This window comes from Hemicordylus capensis, chromosome 2, assembly GCF_027244095.1.
Source record: "Hemicordylus capensis ecotype Gifberg chromosome 2, rHemCap1.1.pri, whole genome shotgun sequence".
Classification (NCBI taxonomy): domain Eukaryota; kingdom Metazoa; phylum Chordata; class Lepidosauria; order Squamata; family Cordylidae; genus Hemicordylus; species Hemicordylus capensis.
The window spans coordinates 247,331,706-247,349,350 of NC_069658.1; positions in this window are offsets into that span (position 1 = coordinate 247,331,706).

Consider the following 17,645-nt stretch of genomic DNA (forward strand, 5'->3'; position numbering starts at 1 on the left):
CACCCCCCCCCCGGTCGTGCACATGGTGGCTAGAATTATTTTAAAGATCGGTGGTTCAGCCTTGTGGCAGTAGTGGGGCAAGTGAGGGGTAGCGACAGTAGGCAAGACAAAAACAGATACAACATAGTTGGGCCCCGGGCCCCCTTCCAGACCACTGGGCCCTGGTCATTTGTACCAGCTTCCCCCTGTTTCATAGGCCCTGGTAGTGAGTGACACACGGATGCCTCAATGGCGTGGTTTGTTATGATTTCATCCACCCCGATTCAAGATGGTGCACATGTAAACATTTGAGGCGCAAGCGGGCTAAATCGTGGACCATCTAACCGATTTGAACCAAATTTGGTGCAGTTGGAGAGAGTGATACATAGGGACATCTCAATATTATAGTTTGAAATGATGTCATCCACCCCGATCCAAGATGGGAGACATGTGAGCCTGATGTGTGCTTGAAACAGGGGCGTAACTATAATTGGGCAAGGGGAGGCAGTTGTCTGGGGGCCCACTGCCTTGGCCCCCCCCAGAGGCAAGTCACATGACTGACTCCCCCAGCTGCACACTCGCTGCGGGCTTCCTTCAGTTGTATTCCCTCCTCCAAAATTGATCCTTCATTTCTTTTGCACCAGCGGTGCGATATTCCCTCCGTTTCTCCCTCCCTCTCTACCCTTGCCACACACCACCCTCATTACTTGCTCCTCCTCCTTCTCAGTCCTGGCACCCACCCATTGGTTGGCAGCACCACATGAAAAAGAGTCAAAAGGCGCATGATCAACTGGAGCACGCTGGTGGAGCATGAGATCGCAGCCTGTGTGTGAACACCGCCCATCGCCCAGTTCTTCGAGGCTGCACTTCCTTTCCCGCCTTGCTGCACAATTTACTGTGCTGCGTGTGTTTTTGAGGAGAGAGAGAGAGAGAGAGAATAGACATGGAGATGGAGCCCTCAGGTAGCTGTTCCCGTAACCTTAATGGGAGGGTGGGGCGGGCGGAGGGAGTTTCCACAAAAACTTTATTGTCTTTTTATTGTATGTAGAAGTGGCTTAGTCTGAGCGGGGGAAACCGGCTGAGAGAAGAGAGCCATTTAGCCACAACAGGGTGTGTGTATGTATGCGTGCAGGGGCTCAGCAACCAGTATGCGTGCAGGGGCTCAGCAACCAGGCAAGCAGAACAGGGTGACTGGACTCCTTGGTGCCGTGGGGCTCTCGCAGACCTTGGTCTAGTGTGGAAGCAGCCCGGGGAAGCAGCAAGGGATGCCGGGCTGGGACCTGGGAGCAGTGAGCAAGGGCTTCCTTCCTGCTCCCTAGCTCCTCCACCGCCCAAGGGTCTCCATGTCATTCCTCTGGCAGGCAAAGCCTGGCAAGCCCCAGGTGCCTTCCCTGCCTCGAAGATGCCGCCGCCACCGACGACGGGTGTTCCTGCTGCAAAGAGCCCAACCACAGGGGAGAGGCACTCCAAGTGGACCCAGGGGAAGGAGGGAAGGAAACGCCACCGGACGGACGGAGCCCAGGAGGGACACCGCTCCCCTGGCAAGCACCCCCCTCCCCCCCAAGGGACGACGAGCCCAGGAGGGACACCGCTCCCCTGGCAAGCACCCCCCTCCCCCCCAAGGGACGACGAGCCCAGGAGGGACACCGCTCCGCTGGCAAGCACCCCCCTCCCCCCCAAGGGACGACGAGCCCAGGAGGGACACCGCTCCCCTGGCAAGCACCCCCCCTCCCCCCCAAGGGACGACGAGCCCAGGAGGGACACCGCTCCGCTGGCAAGCACCCCCCTCCCCCCCAAGGGACGACGAGCCCAGGAGGGACACCGCTCCCCTGGCAAGCACCCCCCTCCCCCCCAAGGGACGATGAGCCCAGGAGGGACACCGCTCCGCTGGCAAGCACCCCCCTCCCCCCCAAGGGACGACGAGCCTAGTCGGAGCTGGCCCCCTCCTTCCCCCTAGGGCTCCTGGGCGGGTCCTCCTTCCATTGCTCCCCCCCACACAAGGAAACCTGATGAGCACCACCCTTTGCCTCATGCTCCCTTTCCCTCTTCCCACTTTTCCACCTCTTGTCGTCTTCTCCTTTTTAACTTATTTTCCATAAGCAAACAACAGGAAGAAAAGCCCCTGTAAACAGCAGCTTCTGTCCCGTATCTGAAACAATGGTCCAACTTCCAGGCAAGGATAAATATGCAAAGCAAGCTATAGCCCCCATTTGCAACTGTTTATGCTTTGCTGCATTTACTAATCTTGGTCCCACATAAGCAAAAAGCCATGGAAGGGACAGGATGTATTTTGTCCTGCTCTGAAAGGACCTGCTTTAGCACTGTGGGTCCCTCTTGCTATTACCCCCAAACCTTGAATGACTTGGGTGATTGTTCAGATAAGTCCTCGTTTTTATGAATTAGCATTTTAAAAATGAGATTAGTCTATATGATGGCCTGAAACTGTGTAGTTAACATGACTATCTGAGTTGAGGGAAGTAAAAAGCACTGCAGAAATGTACACATGCTGTTAGTCTTTAATACTGCCTAACTTTTATTTACTTATTAGATTTAGATACTGCTCAGCTAACCAAAGTCCTTGAAGCAGTTTACAAATCTTTTCAAATCTGTATTTTGTCATTTTGCATTGCTGAAGAGATACACCATGTTAGTATTACTATAAGCAGAGCTAGGCTACTGTATGACAAACTGAAAAGGAAACGCGGGGCTTTTCCTACAGTTTGAATTTCAGTATTTTATTGCTAATCAGCAGCAAGGGGCTCATTTTAATAATTAGTGTTCCTAGTGTGTTCTAGGCATTAAAAGTAGCACAAATATATAGTACTAGTATTTTTAAGCCCGTTTAAATAACGGGCTCGGGGGGGGGTTGCTAGTTTTCTCCTCCTCCCTTCTCCCTCATGGCCGCCAAGCTCCATACGGCCGCTTCAGCGGCAGGGCCGGTCCCGCCGCTGCTGCATCCGCCCTCCCCGGTCCCCGATTCGGCCGGTCTCTTCTCCCCTCTCTTATCTCTCCGCCGCCGCTGGCTCGTATCTTTTTTCCATTCCCGCGGCTGCCGCCTCTGCCCTCCCGGTCCCCTCGCAGCCGCCTCTGTCCTCTCAGTCCCCCAGCTGCCGCCTCTGCCCTCCCCGTGGCCCGTTCTGCGCCCGCCGCTCACTTTAATTTGGCCGCCGTGTCTCTGCGGCTGTATTTTTCTCCGTTCCCCCCGCTGCCCCCTCTGCCCTCCCAGTCCCCTCGCAGCCGCCTCTGCCCTCCCGTTCTCCACGCTGCTGCCTCTGCCCTCCCCGAAGCCCGTTCTTTGACCGCCGCTCTTTTCAACATGGCCGCCTGGTTCCTGCGGCTGTATCTTCCTCCATGCCGTGGCCGGTCTCCCCGGCCGGGCAAGCGCCCACCGGCCGGGCAAGGGCCCCTCGCTTCTGCTCCTCCCGGTGCCCGTGGCCGTTTTAGCGGCAGGGCCGGTCCCGCCGCTGCTGCCTCTGCCCTCCCCGGTCCACACTTCTCCTCCTCCTTCTTTTCCATGCGGCCGCTTCAGCCTCCACCCTCCCCAGTCCCCGTTTCAGGGGACGTCCTCGTCCAGAGGACCCCGAGATGGAGTCCAGGCCGCCTGTTGAGCTCTGCGGAGTCCTCAGCAAGGTAAGCGGCCGCCCACACTTCCCACCCCCGGAGTCCCTCTCACTGAGCCTGGGGCGGGTGGTCTCCGTGGTGGTGCGGCAGCTAGTAGAGCTTTGGGGCCATACGGGATCGGCAGCAATGGTTCCATACGGCTGCTTCAGCGGCAGGGCCGGTCCCGCCGCTGCCGCATCCGGCCTCCCCGGTCCCTGCTTCTCCTCCACCCCGACCGGGAGCCAACATGGACGCCTGGTGCCTGCGGCTGTATCTTTCTCGGACGTTCTGGGATGCGCTCCAGGCATGCCCAGAACGGCCGAGAAAGACACAGGCAGAGAGACACAGGATCACACCTAAGCCTTTTATTATAGAGGATTCAATGTATATCACTATATATAGTGAAGTATGCATGTGTCTATTCAGTGAAATGTATTTCCAGGCAGCATACTTATTTTGAAATATCAGACTTAAATCCTTGGGGGCCTGGGGTGTGCGGAGGCCCTGGACTTTGGGGGGGGGCGCATTTTAAAATCTCGTCTCTGGGCCCACTCCAACCTTGCTACGCCCCTGGCTTGAAACAAAAGTGTTAACGCAGTTGTGTAAGAGTGCTGTATCACAAACATTGGAATTGCATAACTAGAATTATGTAAAGTACGGCCATCTCTTTTTCAATCGTTGCTTTACAGACAGGACACCCAGTTCTTCCCATGTTTCACAGTAGCTGGTGATGAAGCTCTGACAGAAGTTGTGGCCACAGTCAAGAGTCACTGGGTATTCAGCCACTCCAGGCAGATGGGGTATTTGGCTTCTTCTTCCACATCTGCGGATGGGAAGGCCAAGTCAATCCAGACTTTGGATTTTGGATCCAGACTTTGGAATGATCTCCCAGTGGCCATTCACTCCTTGAACTCCATCACAGTTTTTAGAAAGCTTCTTAAATCTTGGCTTTTTACCCAGGTTTTTACATGACTGTTTCTATTGCTGCTTCTATGTGTTTTTACTCATTTATAGTTTTTATGCTTGTATTTTATAGTTTTTAAATTAGATTTGTTTTATATTTTTAGCTTAATTTTAATTGTCATTTTTATTGTATGTTTTTTAACTTTTGTAAACTGCCTTGGGGTTGTTTTTAATGAAAGGCAATATATAAATTCAACAATAAATAAATAAATAAAGTAAATGGCAGAATAAATCTGCATGGATTTGTTGGTAGCAGCCAGCCTATGAGTCCTGTAAAGAAACAGGAGGATGGAAATAGGCTATAGAAAAGAAAGAAATGCTTGTTGGATAATCATTATTTTGCATCTTCCCCACTGGAGTGAGCTTAATTTATTGTAGGCCTAATTTGTGGCAAAAAAAATAGGGGAAGCGAAAAGAGAGTTTGAGGAACATTTAGCTGAAAGCATCAAGGGAAATAACAAAAACTTCTTTAAATTCATCAGATGCAGGAAACCTGCCAAGGGTTGGACCATTAGACAATGAGGTAGTGAAAGGGATGATTAAGGATGATAAGGAGGTTGCCGAGAAGCTAAATGAGTTATTTGCATCCATCTTCATGGCAGAGGATACTGAGCATATATCTGTTCCTGAGCCAGGCTTTTCGGGGATAGAGGCTAAAGAACTGAGGCAGATAGAAATGACAACAGATGATGTTCTAAACCTGTGATTCTCAACACTGGGTCCCCAGATGATGTTAGACCAACTCCAATAATCCCCAACCAAAGGCCACTGGGGCTAGAGATTATGGGAGTTGAAGTCCAATAACATCTGGGGACCCAACATTGAGAACCCCTGTTCTAAACTATCTGGAAAAACTGAAAACTAGCAAATCGCCAGGCCCGGATGGCATCCATCCTAGAGTCCTCCAAAAACTCAAATGTGAAATTGCCGACCTCCCTGCTAAAATATATAATTTGTCCCTGCGATCAGGCTCTGTACCATAGGACTGGAAAGTAGCAAAAGTAACACTGATTTTCAAAAAGGGATCCAGGGGCGATCCAGGAAATTACAGGCTGGTTACTTAACATCCATTCCAGGCAGATTGATGGAAAGCATCTTCAAGGATAAAATTGTAAAGCACATAGAAGAACAGGCCCTCCTGGGAGAGAACCAGCATGGCTTCTGGAAAGGGAAATCCTGTCTCACAAATCTTTTGAAGTTCTTTGAGAGTGTCAACAAGTGTGTGGATCAAGGTGATCCAGTTGACATAGTCTACCTGGACTTCCAAAAAGCTTTTGACAACGTTCCTCATCAAAGACTCCTGAAGAAACTTAGCAGTCATGGGATAAGGGGACAAGTACATGTGTGGATTGCTAACTGGTTGAAAGATGGGAAATGGGGTAGATATAAATGGAGATTTTTCACAATGGAGGTAAGTAAGAAGTAGGGTCCCCCCTATGGATCTGTACTGGGACCGGTGCTTTTTAATTGATTCATAAATGATCCAGAAGTAGGGGTAAATAGTGAGGTGGCCACATTTGCAGATGATACCAAATCTTTTGGGGTAGTGAAATCCAAAACGGATTGTGAGGAGCTCCAAAAGGATCTCTTCAAACTGAGTGAGTGGGCAACAAAATGGCAAATGTGGTTCACTGTTGGCAAGTGTCAAGTGATGCACATTGGGATGAAAACCCCCAACTTCAAGTATACGCTGATGGGATATGAGGTGTCAGTGACTGACCAGGAGAGGGATCTTGGGGTCATGGTGGACAGCTCATTGGAAGTGTGGACTCAATGTGCGGCCGCTGTGAAAAAGGCAAATTCAGTGCTAGGGATCATTAGGAAGGGGACTGAAAATAAAACTGCTAATATTATAATGCCCTTATACAAAATTATGGTGCAACCACACCTGGAGTACTGCATACAATTCTGGTCACCACATCTAAAAAAGGACATTGTAGAACTGGAAAAGGTGCAGAAGAGGGCAACCAAGATGATATGGGGCCTAGAGCACCTTTCTTATGAGGCAAGGCTACTAGGGATGTGCGGTTCGGTCCGGATCCGGACCGGTTCGTCCCGAACCGGTCCGGATCCGGCGGTTCGGTCCCGGACCGAATCGGGCCCTTCTGGGACCGAGCCGGACCGAATCCGGGCCGGTTCGGTACCGAACCAGCTCGGGTTTCCCGAACCGGTCCGGGAGTGCCATTGAGTCTCTGGAGTGTCTCTTTAAAGTTGCAAGTGTGTCCTCCATTTTGTGTCTCCTTCCCGAAACTTTTGCTCCTCCTTGCATCCATTTTGTGATGCTATTTCCAGGCATTGTATTGGCTGCGCTATTGATCCTTGATTGGCCAGAATGAGTCCTTTGGTCTGGTAGGCTGCTTGGCTGTTGCACTGTTGAGAGCTGGCACCCTGTTGGCCGTGGGGGGAGTGCAAAGGTGGGGGCTCCCAAAGGAGGGAATTTCAAACCTATATAAACCCAAGCCTCTTCTCTGGAAACTTCTCTTGGCTGCAGTTGTGGGATCATCTCTGAGACCTTGCTTGTTCTTTTGCTGCTGGTGTCTGCTGTGAGTCCCTGACTGTGTGTCACATTAGTGTGTGTCTGTCTCTCTGCTCTCTCTGTGTGTTGTTGTGTGCCACCTTGTCCATCTGCCCTCTGTCTGTCTCTGTCCAAACCTCTTTAATACTTTCCCCTCAACTTTTTCCAACTTTCCCTGTTGTGTTTTCTGTTCTCTTCACCCTTTCTCTCTCAACCCTTCTCCCAAAGTTTTGGCTTGCCCTCCTCCCCCCCCCCTCTTCTGCATTGCTTTCCTGTTTTTGTGCCTTGCCTGACTTTTGTTCCACTTTTTGAGTTTTATTCAATTATTGCTTCTGTGTAAATTTATATATTTGCTGATTTTGGTTTTTAATTAATAACTTCTGCTATTGTTATTGCTGGCTGCCTGTCTGAGTTGTGTTCCTGAGGATTTAGTTTATATTATTGCTGCAATTGGATTCCTTGTGTTCTGATTTTGATTGTTAATTTGTTCCCCTCTGGCCCTGCTCCTAGCTTCCCCCCTCCCTCCCTCCCACCCAGATAAGATTGTTTCCCTCCTGTGCTGCTGCCTGTTGAGTCTTGCATTCTTTGGATTTCTTTGTGGAATTAGGTTCTGGTTTTGGTTTTGCTCCCTGTGTGTGTCCCACCCACTCCCCCAGTCCCTCCCCCTGGTAGTTGTTACCCCCCCCCCCACCCTGAGACTTTCTGGCTGCCCTTTGGTTTCCTTTTTTTTAACTTTGTGTATAGATTCTTTTGATTCAAATTTGATTGTTCCCCTGTGTGGCCCTCTGCTCCCAGCTTCCCCCTCCCTCCCCTCCAGAAACCCACTCCCCCCACTGCCACCTCCTCCTCCTCCACTCCTGCCCTGCCTGCCCCCTCCCACCCAGACTGAGTGTTGTTCCCCATCCTCCCTGGTGCTGCTGCCGCCTGTTGAGTCCTGTCTTAGTTACTTTGGTTTTTTGTGTGAAATCAATTAGCTTCTTTTGGTTCTGGTTTTGCTGTGTGTGTGTGTGTGTCCCATTCCTCCCTGCTGGTTGTTGTTGGTTCCTCCCCCCCCCCCCCCGACTTTCTGCCCATTGGTCCCAGGGTTTTTTTTTTGGACTTTTTTTCATATTGTTTGGTTTGCTTTGATTGATTCATTGATTGTTCCCCTCTCTGTGTGGCCCTCTGCTCTGCTCCCAGCTTCCCCCCTCCCTCCCCTCCAGAAACCCACTCCCCCCACTGCCACCTCCTCCTCCTCCACTCCTGCCCTGCCTGCCCCCTCCCACCCAGATTCATCCCCCTTTACGCATACTAATCCCCCCAAAACACACCCTGCCCTCTGGTCTCTCCCCCTCTTGCCCCCCAACTCCCTGCTACATACCCCAGACCCCCTGAAACACACTCCACCTCCCAAACACCCTCTGGTCTCTCCCCCTCTTTCTCCCCTGACTCCCCGCTACATACCCCAGACCCCCTGAAACACACTCCACCTCCCAAACACCCTCTGGTCTCTCCCCCTCTTGCCCCCCGACTCCCCGCTACATACCCCAGACCCCCTGAAACACACTCCACCTCCCAAACACCCTCTGGTCTCTCCCCCTCTTGCCCCCCTGACTCCCCGCTACATACCCCAGACCCCCTGAAACACACTCCACCTCCCAAACACCCTCTGTTGGTCTCTCCCCCTCTTTCCCCCCTGACTCCCCGCTACATACCCCAGACCCCCTGAAACACACTCCACCTCCCAAACACCCTCTGTTGGTCTCTCCCCCTCTTGGGACCGTCACTGCTGCTGCTGCTGTCCTCCTCCCACACCCGAATCCCCCTCCCTGCTGCTACATTACAGCTCCTCCTCTCTTCTTCCTCTCTCTCTCTCTCTTTCTCTCTCCTCATCCCTTCACTTCTTCTTCCTCCCACAGCTGCAGCCACACAGTATCCTACCTCCGACCTCACCTGGAGGTCCCCGCCATCGGTTTTTTTTTCTTTTGAAAGTTGTTTTATTTCATTTGTCTCTGCTTGGGGGTGAGTTGAGCAACAACACATAAATAGTGTTGTCTCCTCACTTCTGCCCCTCCATCGTTGAACTACCCCGGTTGCCTGTGCCTCGTGCGGCCGCCCTGTTGTGTCCCAGCCCAGGGGGTTGGCTGGCGGTGGCGCATCCGTGACCAGCAGTGAGCGGCAGGAGAAGGACCGGAAGAAGAGGGGTTAGTGCATGTGCAATTGTGCACCTTTTGTTGCCCCCTTTCTCTCCCTAGCTGGCGGTTTTAAATAGGGACACCCCTATCTTGAAATGCATTTGGGTGTGGGGAGGAGGGAGAGGAGATGTACCGTTGCAACTTGTGTCTTCATGCCCAATAAAGAAATTGCTGCTGTGTGTTGCGTTGCATTGCATGCGTCTTGCAGGTGGTTTTTGAACAGGTGCCTTCTTCCAGAGTATTTCCTTGCCTCTGGGGCAGTCTGAGTGGGGTCAGGGGATCGGATGCTGCCACTACATGCTGGGCCAATGCCACGCCAGAGTGCTTCCTTGCCTCTGGGGCAGTCTGAGTGGGGTCCTGGGTTCTGATGCTGCCACTACATGCTGGTCCCATGCCATGCCAGAGTGCTTCCTTGCCTCTGGGGCAGTCTGAGTGGGGTCAGGGGATCGGATGCTGCCACTACATGCTGGGCCCATGCCATGCCAGAGTGCTTCCTTGCCTCTGGGGCAGTCTGAGTGGGGTCCTGGGCTCTGATGCTGCCACTACATGCTGGGCCAATACACACATATGATGATGATCATGATGTTCAATCCATGAGGCTGCCATCAAGTGTTTGCTGCTGCTTGCTTGCCATGGCATTGGGCAGGCAGAGTCACAGAGTGGGTGGGTTCAACCTCTGTGTAGGTGTGACTGGGTTCTGGTTTGGGTTGTGTGCAATTTAGAGTCACTAAATAGGCTGCATTGAGTTTGATGCTCCCCCCACAGGAGCATTACTTGAGAACCACCCCCCAGAACCCACACTTTGTGTTCCAGTTCACTAAATAAGGGTTTCCTCCTTTGATCTGCAGGTTCCCAAGCATTGACTGCGTCCCTCCCCCACCCCCGGTAGGTGCTGTGCCCTCCCCCCATCCACTCCCCCCCCCAAAAAGTTAAAAACTTGCCACCCACACCACAACTACTCCACCCAACTGCCCGTGCCACCCTCCCACACCAGGGGTCCACCCTTTAACCCCCTATTTTTTAAAAAAACCCTCCCAGACCCATCTCCCCAATTGGCTTGGTGGTTGACTCCCAAATTCTAAAAGGACACCCTCCCCCTCACTTCGATTGGCTTTCCCCCCCATATCAAAAAGTCTTCCTTTCCCCCCAATTGGCTTCCTTTTTTGAAAACAAACTTCCCCGCCGCCGCCTCCAAATCAGCTGCCTTTTTTTTGGCCCCTAAGCCCCTCCAAATTATTTTTTTGACCCTGTCTGGCCTTCCTCCTAAAGTCTCCCTCCTTCTGACCTAGCAGCATGTCTGAGCGCCGTGTGGCGGGCAGGGCTCGCTCAAGGCTGGCAGGCAGAGGTGGGAGAGGCCAGGTGTGGGGTGCGCCTGCGGCACGGGGAGGGAGAGGACGCGGGGAGCCTGAGGACACCCCAGTTCTCCCCATTGGAGAATTCTTTGCTCCGGCCCCATCTTTGGTGCGCAGGATTCAGTTCCCCACGCCTGCTGCCGCCAATCGCGGCAGAGGCAGAGGCACCGTTAGGGCTGTGGCGGGTCCCTCCTCGCCGGCGGCACCAGGTGCTGCTGAGCTACCGCCAGTTGTTGAGGTGGAGGAGACTGTGGAGTTGGAAGAGCAGGTAGAGGGCGGTGAGGACCGTGCGGCTGGCAGCGATGCAGCCAGGTTCTCCCTCCCTCTGGGGCCCCTTCCCCCTATCCTTTCGCCGCTCAGTGGGGCCCCCTCTCGTGAAGCCCGACACTCTGGTGGGGAGCGGTCTGGCGAGGTGGTGGAGGAGAGGCCTGCCTCTCCGATGCCAGTTGAGCCGGGCCCTTCCTCCGCTGTGGAGGGCGGAAGGGGCGGGTTGGGTGGCAGCAGTGGGCAGGCAGCGGTGGCCGCCCCCCCCCAGGACTGCAGCCACCCTGCGAGAAACGGCCTAGGACGGCGCCCAGGGTGCAGGAGGCCAAGGGCAGTGGTGCATGGGTGCATTTTGAGGTCCCTCAAGATGCCCCATTCCACGCCCGCTGTGTCCACTGCAGGATGCTTGTCAGCCGTGGAAGGGACCCTGCGCACCTGGGTACGACGCCTATGTGAAGACACCTAGAGCGTCACCACCCAGGTCTCAGGGGACAGGCTGGCAGCGCTAGTGCGCCTTGTGCATCTGCCACTAGGGCGGGCAGCGGCAGTGTGCCAGCCAGCAGGCAGGCTACACTGCCCGTCCAGCGGTGGACGCAGTCCTCGGGCAGCCAGCGTATTGTTCGCGTGGACCATCATCACCTCACCCGCCTCATAGGGGAGATGATTTCCACCGATGACCAGCCGTTTCAGGTGGTCGAGAACAACGGCTTCCGCCGGATTCTCCAATACCTGGCTCCCTAATACGTCATCCCCTCAAGGACCACGTTCAGCCGGAACGTGGTCCCCTCCCTGTACCGCCGGTGCAGGGAGCTCGTGTTGGCCGAGCTGCGTGCAGCTCCGGCCGGGACAAGCGTGCATTTCACGACTGACCTCTGGACCAGTGTCAGTGGGATGCACGCTTCTTTCCTGGCCCTCACTGCCCACTGGTGGGGACCGGAGAGTGAGAGGACCTCCGCGGGCGATGCTTCCGGGTCCGGCGCGGCTCCCGCTGCACTACAGCACAGGTGGGCCGTCCTGCACGTGGAGACGATGGACACGAGGCACACCGCGGAGGAGGTGGCGGCCGTACTCGACCGCCAGATAGAGGAGTGGATTGGCGGGTGTCCACACCTCTCCCAAGGCTTCATTGTCACCGACAATGGAGCCAACGTTACCGCCGCTGTCGAGACAGTCATGGACTGTGTGAACATACGGTGTATGGCACACACGCTCCATCTGACCGTCAGGGACGCCCTTGGCCTTAAGGAGCTGAAGGCGTCCCAGGAGAAGGGGGCCCGCCCCATCCCAGCTGCTGTTGCTGCCACGGCCACGCTTGTGGATAAGTCTCGCAAGCTGGCCGCCCACTTCCACCGCAGCGAGAAGTCCAGGAGACTGCTTCGCCAGAAGCAGGATGACCTTGGCCTTCCTCGCCATCTCATCCCTACGGATGTGGAGACGCGGTGGAACTCCACCTTCCTCCTGTTCCAGCGCCTGTTGGAGCAGGAGAGAGCCCTTGTCGCCCTGGCGAGGGACGAGTCCTTGGATGTCTGCGACTTCTCGAACGCAGAGTGGAAGCAGATGTCCGAGGCGGTGTCGGCACTCGAGCCCTTCCAGCTTGCCACGAAGGGCTTGTGTGGCGACACCACTCCCTTGAGCCAGGCGCTGCCCACAGCTGTTGGTCTAGATAAGCTGATGGGTGGACTCCATATCTCTCTGACCACGCCAGAGGGTTGTGCTCTGGCTGGGAGGCTGAGGTCTGGGGTTGACAAGCGGCTCGTTGATGTGCTGGGAGACAGGGAGGAGTATGTCCTCGCTTGTCTCTGTCACCCAGCCCTCAAGGGCAATGCTGTGAGTGCCGACGAATTGCCCAGGTGGAAGGGCATCCTGGTCGAGAAGGTTAGGGAGGAGGAGGCCGCTAGGGCCCGCAGAGACCAGGGTGTTGGTAGTGGTGCGGGGGCAGCCCTCGTGGCCCAACCCGCACCCAGCAGCAGCATGGGCGGCCAGCCGGCGTCAGCTTCCCCTTCCCCTCCCTCTTCCCAGTCCAGCAGCGCGGCATCCCAGGCGGCGCCATCGCAGCAGCCACTTGCTACCGACTCGAGATCTGCCCAGTGGTTTCAGCGGTTCTGCTATGGCGCCATGCCTGGTATGCGGGAGGCTCGACCTGCCAGGCCCCCCTCCAGTGCTGAGCAATGCGTTGCACAGTACTTGGAGGAGCCTGTGGAGGGAGACGGCGTGGACTGCGAACAGTTCTGGGCGAGCCGCCGCCAAGTCTGGCCGGACCTGGCGGTGGTGGCTGTGCGCCTCCTCTCCTGCCCCCCAACCAGTGTCCAGAGCGAGCGGGTGTTTTCACGTGCCGGGGATGTGGTGACACCCTCTCGCTCCCGCTTGGACCCTGGTCTGGTGGAGCAGCTGGTCTTCCTTAAGGTGAACCTCCCCCTGTTGGGCTACCCCAAGCTGGAGTTTGAGCCGGGCGAGTGATTACCGTGGGTTGCCCCATGGTTGGTCACCTGCCTGGCTCGACCTCTGTGCTTATCCCTACCCTCCCCCCTTCCACCTCTAGCTGAGCTGACGTGACAGATGCTGAGCCGTGCCAGCCAGTCGCAGCGTGTAGTGTGCCCACACAGAGATGCAGTTGTAGTAGTTGTTGTAGTGCTGCGACTGGCCAGATGTTTACAATGCCCACGCCCACCTAAAAAGAAACCCAATGCTGACCAGCACAGGCCCTTTATCTCTCCACCTGTCAGCATTTGGGGACCTGGCGTGGGCACGGCACACACCCCCAAAGTAGCACAGCCCACGGAGTACTAGACTTAGCGGCAGCGGCGGGTATACGTTCTAAAATGCAGTGTAGATATGTAAATACTGTATGTAAATAAACATGTAAATAAATTTTTCTTTAAAAACCCCATGTTAAAATCAAGCCTCAAAATTATGCAAAAGAAAGAAAAAAAGGTGACAAAGGGAGAACAAAATGATGAATGCCAAATGAATTGATTTTATTGAAAATGTTGCCAGAAATCATGTGTGGGGGGCTTGGTTTACATGGAGAAAATGATTGGATGATTTTTTCTAATGAAACGAATGAATTATTATCATCTTATGTTCATCTTGATTGTGGTCACTGTTGATGTTGGCTGATGGCAAAAAACCCAAAACCATCAGAATAGCAATGAACTGGCTGCCAACACAACATATTGATTGATAACTGTGCAGGGGGGGGAATTGGGTCTGTGTGTGTGTGTGTGGTGCAGGCTCAGTCTGTCTCTTCCTGTTGTGTGTCTGTCTGTCTGTCTGTCTGTGTGAATGGATGCCTAGCACTGTCTCTGTGTGTGGATGCTTCCTGTGTGTGGTGTGGTGTGTGTCTGTCTACATGTTTTTTCCTCCCCCCTCCAACTCCCTCCCCCCCATGCCTCCCTCCATCCCTCCCCTCTCATCCCCCCCCTTCCTCTTCACCACCCTCAATCCTCCCTCCCTTCCAGCCCACCACCACCTCACCTGCCCCCAACCCCGGTCTGGCAGATGATGAGAGTCTGGTCTCTCCCACCGAAGCACACACATGAGCACATGTGTGCACAAATATGTGGCTGAGCAACTCTGAGCCGGACCCTCCCCCCCTTCAATCCCCTCTACATCCCTCTCCCCCTCCCCTTTCCTCCCCCCTGCCTCCCTCCCTGCCTCCCTCCCTCCCCCCTCCTAGCTAGCAGCGCACACATACACAGTACACACACACAAAACACCTGTGGTGGCAAACACCACCAGCACACATGCACTCACACTGGTGCCACCACCTCTGCCTTGGGCCTCTGTGTCCTTGAGCAAATATGTGGTGGTGGACCAGAGAAGCATTTCTTTCCAGCAAGGCAAAAGGCATGCACTCACTGCACACGCACACACACACGCGACACGAAGAGGTGAAAAGACGAGAAGAGGCAACTTCTAGAACCAGCAGCAGCAGGTGAGTGTCGTGTAATTGTGTTGCTTCCCAAGGCCACTGCCCATGCTCAATGCTCAGTCTGCTGAAACTAAAGAACTAGCCACAATCATCCTTCCTCACACGCAGCGCAGCGCAGCTCAGCTGCACAGCACACTGACTAACTAGACACTACAGCTGGTGGTAGAAAAAACAGAAGTCTAGATTCTAGAAGATGTCCTGGTGGATTTTAAACGTTCAAATCTGTGCTAGGATTGCCTCACCGCCTCCTCCTCCTCCTGCTGCCTGTAATTGTGCCCTCTCCCCTTGCAGTTGTGCCGTCGTGATGGGTTGGTGATGTGCGTGCGCCGTCTACTTAGCTCTCTCCTCCTCATGTTGGCTGGGCTTGCCAGGCACTGGCTGGCAGCAGCTGTTGGCTGTGTGCTAGTCTCAGGCTGTGGTGCGCGTGACTGGACTGGGAATGTGATTGTAGCGGAAACACTGGTTGTGGTGGTAGCAGTAGTAGCTGTTGCTGTTGCTGGGCTGGTGGCTGCTGGCCTGTGCTGACTCTGCGCACTTGGTCTGGTCTGGTAATTTGGATGCAGATGTAGGGTGTGTGTGCATCATCTATGGGGAGCATCAGAGCAGAGCAGGTTGGCTGGCTTCTGTCTGTCGGGCCTAGTCAGTGGCAGGCACTGAGTGAGGCGGTGGTTTCTTTGGGCATCACATCACCCATCATGCAAAGCGGCAGGTCTGCTGCTCTGCTGCTCCGCCTCCTGCTTCTTCTCTGTGTGTGCTGCTCTTGTGCTTAGTGTGCTTCTCCGCTGCTGCTGCTGTGCTGGCAGGCAGCACAGCAGTGGCCTTTTTGTTAGATCAGAGAGTGGGTGTTGTCTCTCTGAGTGTCCTCCTCTTACTTGCTTGGATAGGAGTGGTGGTAGTAGGTAGGCATTAAGATGGACTGACTAGGTGTTACGTGTTAGGGCGCCCAGAGAGAGGGGCCAAAAAGATGGGGTGGCAATTGTTGGGTTGCTCCTAGTATTATTGGTGAATTTTTGAAGAAATTTTTTTTCCCATTGGCTAGAATGGGGGTTTAGGGCTGCCCCAGACCCACCTCTGTGGGGTGGCAGCACCGCCAAAGTGGGTCCAGGGCCATGGCAAAAATGCCCTCAGTCCCTCCCAGCAATCCCCGTAGAGATAGGAGTGATGGTTCTGTTGTTTTTCTGAGGTGTTCTGAGTGTAGATTCTATGATAGCTAATGAGATTTCCAATGAGACACCATGAATCCAGTCTCATTTGCTATCACAGAATCCACACTCACTCAGAACACCTCAGAAAAACAACAGAACCATCACTCCTATCTCTACGGGGATTGCTGGGAGGGACTGAGGGCATTTTTGCCATGGCCCCGGGCCCACTTTGGGGGTGCTGCCACCCCACAGAGGTGGGTCGGGGGCAGCCCTAAACCCCCATTCTAGCCAATGGAAAAAAAAATTTCTTCAAAAATTCACCAATAATACTAGGAGCCACCAATTGCCTTGGGATTTTTGGGGTGGAGGACACCCATGGGTGGCTACCACCCACCCCAGCTTTTTTGCCCGTAAGGGCTCCACATTGTGAGTTATGGGCAAAAATTAATTAAAAAAAATTGTAAAAAATCAGAGGAAGGTCCAATCGACCTGAAATTTGGGTGGCAGGTAGAACACAATGTCCCCTTCAAAACCAGCCACTTTTTGTGATCCGAACCAGTTCGGTTCAGATCCGAACCGGTTCGAAACCGAACCGGACTGGGGGGGTGGTCCGGCAAAACCAAAACCGAACCACCCCGGTCCGGTCTGGACCCGGTTCGAACCCGAACCGAACCGGGAGAACCGGTTTTATGCACATCCCTATCTTTGATCTGTTCTGTTTCTGAATCGTATTTCAATACCAACTTATACATCAATCCCAGTAAATGATCGGTATTTTTAGTAATTAATACTTCGAATTCTGTTAAGTCTCTAAGTTTGCCACCTTGTCTCTGTATTTCTTTCTGCACTATAATATTAATTTTTAGGTATTGAAAGCATGAGGGCACATTGAACCACTCTGAAGCAAGAGTCTGGATGGATTTCATTTTCATTTTTCCTGGAGTTAAACTTTGCAGATTGTATGCTTTCTCTCTCCAGGAGGCAAAATGTCTAGAATTTTCCTCTCCATGAAAAAAAATGTTTATGATCGATGCCAAAGGCAATAATGCCAGACTTATCATGTTCTTATATTTGTCCCAAACATGTAAACATCTAATTGTGTGGAGTTTTATGTCATGATCTTTCCTTTTTATGTTAGTCCATAAATACTTATGTCACCCTTCTGGAAGGTCAGACTGCTGGTGGACATCTCAACAGCATGTGGAAAGCGGACTGAATGGTCTGCACTGCTGGCCACTTCAAATCATCTATAGTCCATTTTTGTTCCTAGTAAAACACTGACATCCCGTGGGTCACTGGGCTTGCTTTTGGGAAAGCCCACGCCTTCTTCCCTACTTGAATTAGTAGCTATTCAGCACGTGCTCTACCACAGAGGGTCCCAACTTTGGGCAGAGGCGTAACGATGGTAGGGCAGGCAGGGCACGTGCCCTGGGTGCCACTTGGGGAGGGGGCGCCCCAAAGTGCCATGACCCCCACCCCCACCAAATTTATTTTTCAGTCAGCCGCGGCAGCACACACACACACCCCCGCGCGAGCTCTTTACTGGCCTGGGTGCCTCACTGGCCACGAGTTCACCCCACCCCCAACCAATTCATTTTTCAGGCAGCCGCGCCGCCGCCGCACCCCGGCTGGCCTGGGCTGGGTGCTCCTTGCTTCCGGCGGCATTATTGGCCGCATGATGACCTTCTCCTGAGTCCTGGTACTCCCCGCCCCCCCACTCAT